The sequence below is a fragment of the Leptosomus discolor genome, unplaced genomic scaffold (genome assembly GCF_034619465.1).
Source record: "Leptosomus discolor isolate bLepDis1 unplaced genomic scaffold, bLepDis1.hap2 HAP2_SCAFFOLD_70, whole genome shotgun sequence".
Classification (NCBI taxonomy): Eukaryota; Metazoa; Chordata; class Aves; order Leptosomiformes; family Leptosomidae; genus Leptosomus; species Leptosomus discolor.
The window spans coordinates 564,619-574,354 of NW_028237743.1; the positions used below are offsets into that span (position 1 = coordinate 564,619).

Genomic DNA, 9,736 nt, shown 5'->3' on the forward strand with positions numbered 1-9,736 from the left:
TTTTTACGCTTAGCAGGGAACAGTGAGGAGCCACCAATGTTAGTGCACGGCAGAGGAATGGGTTCGTTCTGGAAGGAAGAAACACAAGGCCTAGTGCTCTATAAGGATTTAAAAACAAGAAAATGGGAAGGACCAGCAGAATTAAAAGTAATGGGTAGGGGATATATGTGCTTACTTACAGGTAATGGACCACTGTGGGTTCCAGCACAGTGGGTGAGGCCATATATACCGGACACAAACAAGGATGTGGAGACAAACAGTGATAGCCTGCAGTCTACTGATGATGACAACTGCTCTGCATAGAATTGACATCCGACAGAATATGTGGGTAACATGGGCCAATGAAACAGGGAACAATGCCTTTTGCCTATCTATGACCACTCCTTCTGATCCTTTTTGAACATGCTTGGTTGGAGTTCCATATTTCGATCCGCGAGATTGGACCGGGTTTGTCTCAAATAGTTCCATCTTAATCGAAAGTGTGGTCAATCGCACATGCTTTGCAATATTCAAACAAACACAGGTTCTGCCTAATTGTAAAAAAGGAGGTAAAAATATGACGGGGTTGGCAACGGCACTGATCATTCAACACCTCAACAAAACATTACCGCGGGATCCGCAGGAATTAGATTTGGTAGGTTCTAGCTATGGCAATACTTCTTGCTTTGGCTTTGCAGGTAGAATGGTTATAGGAGGTGATGTGCACAAAAAATTTGACTGGACTGGATGGACGAACGTAACCAGTCCTTCCCCATGGTATGATTACAGGAGCAAAAATGGTTACTGTGACGGAGCAGTTGGATGGGAAACACTAGGGAACGAAGTGAGTATTTGGAACAATGGTAGTGCTGAGGCGTTACCGGAGGGTATCTTTTTAATTTGCGGAGATAGAGTGTGGCAAGGGATTCCGAAAAAAGTAATTGGGGGACCATGTTATCTTGGGCAACTGACACTTTTTGCACCTTCTATACTACAGCTTAGAAGTCATAATTGCTTAAAGAGAGACTTATCACAGCTGACGCCTGATTGTAACGATAACGTGCAGCTTTTGGGAAGGGCTTCTAGAATTGCTTTATCATTATTTTTGCCAGGAGCTGCTGGAGGCAATGCCTTGCGAGAACTATCGCATTTAGCATGCTGGACTGCTAAGCAAATTAATCTGACCTCAAGCATACTAACAGAATTGCTGGAAGATGTAGATGGTGTTAGACGTGCAGTATTACAGAATAGAGCGGCCATAGATTTCTTGTTATTGGCATTAGGTCACAGGTGCGAAGAATTTGAGGGATTGTGTTGCATGAATCTTTCTGATCATTCTCAATCAATTCACAAGTACATACAAAATCTGCAAAAGAAAATCGAAAAGATTGGCATTAATCGTTCTCTGTTGGACACGTGGTTGAGTTCTTGGGGTATAAGTGAATGGTTACTACACTGGGTAAAGTATGGTATCCTTATTGTTATCATGATATGAATTGTACTGCTGATGCTACCTTGTATCCTACGGTACATAAGCTCAATGGTCGAGCGGGCTGTAAAACAAGTCTGGATTGTTCAAAAAAAAGGAAGGGGGATATGTGGAAGGATATTTAGAAACTAAGGGACATGTGAACAATCCAGCCTTTTCAGAGAGCCTGGGCTGGGATGTACCGGAACTGCTGAAAGCATAAACAACTTCCGGTGCAGGGGGCATCAACATCTTACAGGTGCAGGAGAAGAGACAGCCGCCAGTAATGACGCAGTTTTAATTCCTGAAGAAGATGGGTGTGAACATCTGTGAACGTGACTTGAACATGACTCGCAATGTGGCCAGTCGGGTTGGACTATGGGCCGATTATTTGCGATGAAGCCAATCAGTATTTATTGGGTGTGGTCGAGGGTTATAAATTGCACTGGAAACACGGAAATAAAGGTTCACTTGTTAGATCACATTGATCGTGTCAGTGTTCTCACACAGCTCCCGCACCAACCTTTGTTTGTGAGGTAGCAGGGTCTGGTTAAAGCTGTTGGTTCTCTGAGTTCATTGATAACGTCAGAGTTAAAGAAATTAGACCGAAGCCATTCAGTACAATACTTGAATGTGTAGTGCGTCAGGCAGAGGGCTTTTGAGCAGTGATTGAGTTGCTTACAAAGAACAGAATCAGGATTACATGGGGCTGTTCTTGGATATTTTGGGATTTTCAGTCCTTTGCCACCCATGTGTGTAATTTTCAGCTACTTTGTTTTTTATTGTGAATGGACGCAGTGAATACCTGGCTATCAGTGCTTTTAAAGCCTTACTAAAGCATTGAGTAATAAATAAATAGGGCTGGTTTTTCTCATGTTGCCACCTCCACATGCAACATTTTGTGATGTCTCGAACAAGGTGACAGTTCTTAAACTTTTGGGGTTTTATGCTTCCTGTACTAGTGGCATCCTCAGGCAGAAAGCACGATACCCAGAGCAAAGCAGCAGACTTTTGGACTGGGCTAACTTGGATTCTTCCCTTAGTTCTCTTGCTGCAAAGCACGTTCTAGTTACTCCTCACGGTTAAAAGCTTGGAGGCACAATTACCAGCTGACACAGCTCCCGTGTCATTTCTCTGTTTTCCCAGATGTTGAAATAATAATGCAGTGCCTCGTTTCTGGAATGATGACCGGGAAAATGCTCACCAGCTGCATGTTATACTGTGTTTTCTTCAGTGTTCTGCAAGTCCAACAAAACTACAGTTTAGTAAACGCTTGTTCCCTGACTGCAGCATGGCCATCCGCACATGTTGTTGCAGCCTGTTGGGTGTTTATTTTTCCATAGGTAAAAATTAGAAGTGCTTCATTTTCAGTTATTAGGGCTAAATGATGAGGAAAGACATGGGAAAGTTCCACTGTATGTGATAGAAAATGTACCTTAAAAGCGAGAGTCTGGCTGTTTATTTTGGAAAACTGGTTGTCCGTGCTTTAAATTCAGGAAATGTGAGTGTGTACTCGCACAGTTGGATACAGCCGTGTTTACTCTGCATTTCTGAAATTACAGTGACTGTATCCAACCTGTTGTGCAGTATCGTGTGGAGTCCCTGGTGCTGCGTATTGCAAAGCCAACGAATTGTGTTCCTGGGACACCCAGCATCCAGCAGCGAGCTCAAGGGAAAGCCCTGCAACGTGCTCCCTCAGTACCGGAGCCAGAATCCCGCTCCTGCGGCAGTGCTGTTCTCGTGTGAGCCTTCCAGCCGTTAGAGCCTTCCGCTGGGATAGCGCAGAGCTACTGGTTTTCAGCCTGCCTGGGACAGGTTGAAAGCTTAGGGAAGTAAGTGGTTCATCTTTTCTCACAAACTTGAATTCCCTGGAGACTTTAGCATCTTTTCAGAGGTACTGAGAACCCTTGGGTGTCATTGGAAACCAGGGGCAGGTGTGAATAGCACCATTTTCTGCTACACGATAGAGATGATAAAAAATCTACCCTGTGGGTGTGTGCATGCACACACATATACCTATGCACATCAATAGGTATTTTTAATTAAACCGAGAATTAGACTGTTCTGTTAAAAAAAAAAAAAAAATCAACTCTGTATGTCCATGTGTGTAGGGCTGTCCCATTCTTGTGGGGAGGCCGGTTTTTCCTATTGCTTCAGAATAAGTTAGAATGTCACATCAATCTACTCCCTGTTTTCCAAACTGGACTGGTATTATTCGGCTGTATGTTAATAAATGATTGTTGTTCTCTTTTAGCAGTTGTAGTTCATTCTGGTCTTAACTATGCAAAATGGAAAGATACAATGAGTTACTCTGTGTGGCCTCTCTTATGGAGCTTAACAGCGATTCTGTTGATTGGAAATCTCATGGGTCATTATAACATGTTATTTGTAATTGTACGTCGCTAAGAAATTTTGAATGACAGTATGTTTGTTTATAGCTGAGATTATAATTGTGACTGTATCCTTGGTAGTGTTACCAGCATTTAATGTGAGTTGGTGGGTTTCCTTGCTCAGGCTGTAAATGAAAGAATTGTCTTCATATTTCATTTTCCTCTCTATCAGACAGGATGCATTCCAATCTGGCCGTGCATCTCTCAGAGCCCTTCCTGACTGACTGTACCAGATTAGAGATGATACCCCAGTGTCACCCAGTGGAGGAGCTTTTGTCAAGGTGACGCTATCAGGGCTCTGTGACAGGCACTTTCCCTTCCTGTTGGCCGAGCAGCTGAACATCAACTTGATCTTGTAGTTTCTATTTTGCTGCATTACGAGCAGACAGAAGGGGGGGAGGTTCAGTCTCCCATTTCCATGTTTTTTGATATTTGTCAGACGGCTGAACTTCTGGCAGTTCAGGAAATATTTACACTTTATGCTTTCATGTACACTGAAGGCTCATTTCATCAATAATTCAACTGTGTTTTACTTGTGCAGTTTGGGGATCAAACAGTAATTATCTGTGTGTAACACGTCATTCTTCTTCTGCCTGTAGAGCAGAATGTTTTCCTAGACAAAGAGTCCTGGTTCGGGAGATGAAACTCCCTGACCTGCTTTCTGTTGTTCTCATTTTATATGAGATGTCTGCTGGCTGCTTGGTAAGGAAGGAATAAATATGGCCTGGAGCTCTTTCAAATAATTAGCCAATCACCAGCATACACCTATTTAACATAAACCACAAACTTCAAGTAAAGAATATTTGCAGAATTTTTAAACAATGTTCCTTTAGCATTTACCATTTTGAGTGAACAGTTAACTCTTGAAGTCCCGTTTCAGTTAACAAGGGTATCTAACCAGTGGGTGAGTGGGGCTGAGGAGAACAAAGAAGCAGCTGTTTACCCTGCCCTTGAGAGCTTTGCCTGCATTCGTGGTAGTTGTGGGAAGAGCCAAACCGTTGGTGCCTGAGGCACCTTGCACATTAATTTGTCCTCTGAACAGCGATTATCTTAACAGTTCTGGGGTTTGCTTTTACTCCTCACTCTTTAGGTTGGGCTTTTGAACGTGATTTTTTCCTTGGTTCCCTTTGTGGCAGCCTTCAAGAAGAAAGGGTGTGCTGGCGGGAGTGCTGGGAGGGATCTTGGAGCCGAGGACGGCGGTGAAACAGCCCGTGAAGGCTTATGAGCCTGACAAGGCTGTGACTGGAATGCCTGCAGCTCGGCAGTCGGGTCTGGAATTTACAGCTGACGTCACGTGCGGTGCCAGCGGTGCTGATGGCTCTGGAGGAGGGCCGGCGGGGGCGGGGCGGCGCTGCCGCGGCGGGGGCCGCCGCTGGGGAGAGCGGGGCCGGCCCGGGCCTGGGCTGGCGGCTGGGCTGGGCGGCGGAGAGCGGCGGAGCCACCGGCTGCTCGCTGGGGGCTGCTGGGGAGCGGCGGCCCCGGCCCCGGCGGCGTCGCGGGGCTCCCGGCGGGCGGGCGGTGCCGGACTCCTCTGCCCGGGGCGCGGGCTGGTGCCCGCGGAGCAGGAGGAGCCGTCGGCCGAGCGGGAGCGCCGGGGACCGGGGCAGGCGGGGCCGCGGTGCCCGCGGCGGGGCCGGGGCGGGGGCGTCTTTGGGCCTCGGGTAGCGGCGGGGGGGGCGGCAGGCGGCGGCAGCGACCGTGCGGGAGCCGCCCGGCCCGGCCCGGGTGCGGGGAGGGGAGGGGCCCCCCGGGTGGCGAGCGGTTTCGCTGCGGGTGTGGAGCGAAGGGCGCGGTAGAGGTTTCCGCGGGGCTGCCCCGTCCGTGCGGGCCAGGCGGTCTGGGAGCCGTTCCGGCTCGGCCCCGCTCTCTCCCGGACCAGGGCCCCCAGGGGTGCGCCCTGGGGCTCCGGTGGCTTTGCGTCAGGGTCGGGACGGGCCGTGGCGAGGAGTGAGGCGGCTCCGACATGGCCGGGCTGGAGCTTGGGTCAGCCCGTCCTGCTCTCCCCGCCTGGGAGCCTTGTGGGGGAAAAAACAGCTTGTCCCGCGCTTTTTTCTTTTTCTTTCTTTTTTTTTTTTTTTTTTTCTTTGATGACCAAAGGACGATGGCTTTGTGCTGGCATCAGAGCCGATAATCCCGGGAAGTTTTCATTCCCGCTGAGCAGTGCTTGCACAGCGTCCGGGTCTTTTCTGCTTCTCCCACTGCCCCAGCAGCGAGCAGGCCGGCCGTGCGGAAGAATTTGGGAGGGGACAGAGCCGGGACAGCGGGCCCCAGCTGACCGAAGGCATGTGCCGTACCGTGTGACGTCATGCTCGGCAGTAAAGAGATGGGGGAAGAAGAAGGAAGGGGGACACGTTGGGAGCGGTGGCGTTTGTCTGCCCAAGTACCCGTAAGGCGTGGTGGAGCCCGGCTCTCCTGGAGGGGGCTGCACGCCTGCCTGCCGATGGGAAGGGGTGACTGGAGCCCTTGTCTCGCTTTGCCTGTGTGCGCAGCTTTTGCTTTGCCTCTTAAACGGCCTTTATCTCCACCCACGAGTTCTCTCACTTTTACTCCTCCGATTTTCTCCGCCGTCCCACCGGGGGGAAGTGAGCGAGCGGCTGTGGGGGGCTGAGCTGCCGGCTGCGGTTAAACGGCAACTGTGCCGACGGCTGCTGTTCCTGCCCAGAGGAAAAGCCGGCAGGGGATTAGGTGTGGAAGAGGCGCGGGCTGTTGGTTTTGCTGTTCAAAGTGCAGGCAAGGATAACGAAGGGGTTATGACTGCGAGGGCAGAAGGAGGGTGGGGGCGCTTTGGAAGAAGCCCCGGGCTGCGACACTGCGAAAGTTGGGCAAGTTCCTCCCCGTGGGGCAGGGGGAGGCTGCAGCCGCTCGCCGCGACCCTCTGCGTGAGAGCCCGGCCGGGAGCCGCTGCGCCTCGCCTGCTCCTGGCTGCGGGGGGAGATGCTGCAGCCCAGGAGGTCCCGTCGGGTCTGGTTCAGCATCGGCTGGGGCAGAGCCCAGGCGCTGACGAACCTCCTTTCCCCGCGGCGAACGCGCAGAGACGCCCCGGCCCCCGCGGTGCTGCCGCTGGTCGTGTCCGTCTGAGCGAGAGGGGTGCGCAGCGCGGTTCCCGGGACAGAGCGGGCCCCCGGGGAGCCCCTGCTGGCGCCTGATCTGCCCGTGCGTGAGCCGGGCTGTGCCGGCGAAGGACGATTTGAGAGAGGCACCTCTGTCTGTCAGGGATTTGAACTCTCCCTCACTGTCAGCAGTTCTGACTGAAATAGCGGAGCTGTTGCGTTCCAGGGTGCGGAGCGAGGGCCGCGGTAGCTGTCTGTGCTGCCCCGGGGCGCTCCGGTGCCGGGCAGGACGGCGGCTCCGTGCCGAGCGCGGGGCGCTGGTTTCTGCCGCCCGCCGCGGTGGAGCTGCGGGACCGTCCCCGCTCCTTGGGGAGAGACTTGCCGGGCTGGAGGCTGAGCACGGGCCTCGGGTGCCGAACGGCCGGAGGAGTGACAGGGGGTCGTGGCTGTGGAACGCTCCTGCGGCGCCTCGGTCTGGTCGGGGGCGTTTCCAGCCCCCACAGCCCAGCCCCCGCCCTGCCGGTCTCCTCCCTCCCGCCCTGCCCCGCCCGCCCCCGCGCTCCCAGCGGAGCCGCAGCCGGCGGGGACTCGCCCGGCGCCCGGCACGTCCCGCCCGGCGCCCCCAGCCGCCGGCCGGGCTCGCCTCTGCCGCGGGCGGACCGGCCCCGGGAACGGCGGGGAGCGGGGGCGGGAGGCGGGGATGGCAGCGGGACCCCCCGAGCCCCGCGTCCGCGGGAGGGGCCGGCGGGAGCGGCTGCCGTGAGCGCTCCGCTCTCCGCACGCCTCCGCGGGGCGCGCTGGCGCGGGCGGTTTGCGGGCAGATAGCGGGGTGTCTGTGAGGGGCCGAGCGCGGTTTGGGGGGAGGTGGCAGCCGCTCCGCCCGGAGTCGGTCACTGCCGAGCCGCGCCGTCCCGGGGGAGGGGCGCGGCGGTGACGGCGGGGCCGGGGCTGAGCGTTGCCGCCGGGGCGGGCGCTGGGACGCGGCTCTGTCCCCCGGGCGCTGCGGGGCTCCCGGCTCCCGGATGGTCTCCGCTGGGCGCAGGCACCGGGAGAGGGTTGGGGCGGCGGGCGATGCCGAGCTGCCAGGTCGGAGCCGGGCGAGGAGAAGGCCCGGCCTCTCGCTGATTCACGTCAGTCGTTGCCGTTAAAAGGATTCGCGCCTCGGGGTGCGAGCCCTCGGCCCTGCCCCCTCGGCGTGTCCCCTGAGCTCGGCCGTCCCTCGGCCCCCCCCGAGCGGGAGCGCGGCCGGGGACGGAGCGGAGCGGGCTCCCCGGCACCCCGCGCCCCGCAGGCGCCTTTCGGGTGCGTCATTAGTGATAATAGTATCCGTTCTTTTTGTAGCGAGATTGAGGACGGATGGGGGAAAGCGATGGGAAATAATCGCCTTTTTTCCGGTGGAAATAAGGAAACGTGAAAATCATGCACTGGGGCGCGGGGGCGGGGGGTCGGGAGGGAGGGAGGAGAAAAGGATTTGTAATTTGAAACAAAAAGAAAAGGCTTTTATTGGGGAAAATACGTCTCTAATCAAATCTGTCTAAATTAAATGCTGTCTACAAACCAGAAGTCACCAACCAGCAAAATGTATACGCGCTCAGTTCGGTTTCCCCTTAGTTTCATAGTTTTGCTTCCGACTCGAAATTTCCAAGTGATTACCGCTCCCGATGTCAAGGCTGAAAGAGCATTTTCTGTAAACGTTCGGTTTATACGTACAGGGAGAAACACGTATTTGGGGATCCTGATATTCAGGCGAACGCGCCAAGAAGAAACCAGCTGCCGGCGGCGGAAGAACAAATGAACGGGAGAGAAAGATGCGGGGGATGCCCTGCAAATAAAGCAATCGCTACAGAGATATTTAGATGTATTTAATGGGATGCGTTATTCAAAAGCCCTGCTGACCGGTCTAATCATTTAGAATCGCCTGTTTTCCTAAAAACTTTACCAAATATTTACACTCAATAAACATTAATCGATTAACAAGCCGGTCATGCTCTTACAGGACCTTTCCTGCGCTCCCGCTATCGCGCTGTCCCCGCACGTCTCCGCCGTTTTGTCGTTTTGACAAAGTATAAACGGAGCCCTTCAGGCGGTGGTGTTTTATAAACCGGCTCGCCTGGGCTCAGAGTGAGTCTCTCCGTCCATCCACATCACCAGACAGAATAATAGTAACGAATCAGACAGGGAAGATCCGGGCTGAACCATCGGCCTTTTCCTTTTTTTCCCCAGGGGTACTGAAGTCCCGAATCACCAATTCTTCTGACTTTCTGGCCGTTGATCCACGGGAATTCGTAGTTCAACGACAAAGGTAACAACAAAACAGTATTCGACTGTTCGACAGCTGGAGGAAAAGGGTAACTCCTGTGTACGAGCTGCTGCTGAGCTTGGCCAGATTGAGGGGAAAAAAGGGCGAACAGCCCGGCGGGGTGACGTCAGGCGCACCCAGCGCGCTGTCCGGGCTCCGGGGCTCCTTTCCCGGCGGGCCGGCAGGAGCCCCGGCGGGCGGCAGCCGCTGCGCTCTCTCCCCCTGCGCAGCCCGCGCCCTCCCGGCCCGGCCTCCCGCTCTCCCCCGCGGCTCCTCTGGCTGCAGGTGGCGGGACCCGGCTCCCACGGCCATTCCCGGCTCGCTGTCCCAGGCAAGGCCGGCACCGCGCGCGGGCTCCGGCGGCGGATCCCGCTGCCCCTTCCGAGGCGCGGTGAGACCCGAGTCCTCCGGCCGAGGCGGGGGAAGCCGCGCTCGGCGCCGCTCCTCGGGGCCGGGCCAGGGGCCGGGTGCGGAGCGGAGCGATGCTCTCCCTGAGCCCGCCCGGGGCCCCGCTGCTCCTCCAGCCCCGCTGCCAGGGGCGGCCCGGAGC

The 9,736-nt window shown here is 54.9% G+C and overlaps 1 pseudogene; it reads left to right on the forward strand.

The window, feature by feature from the left end:
• The first annotated feature begins 390 nt into the window (after positions 1-390).
• LOC147413129 (syncytin-A-like) lies at positions 391-1,736 on the forward strand (annotated as a pseudogene).
• The last annotated feature ends 8,000 nt before the right edge of the window (positions 1,737-9,736 follow it).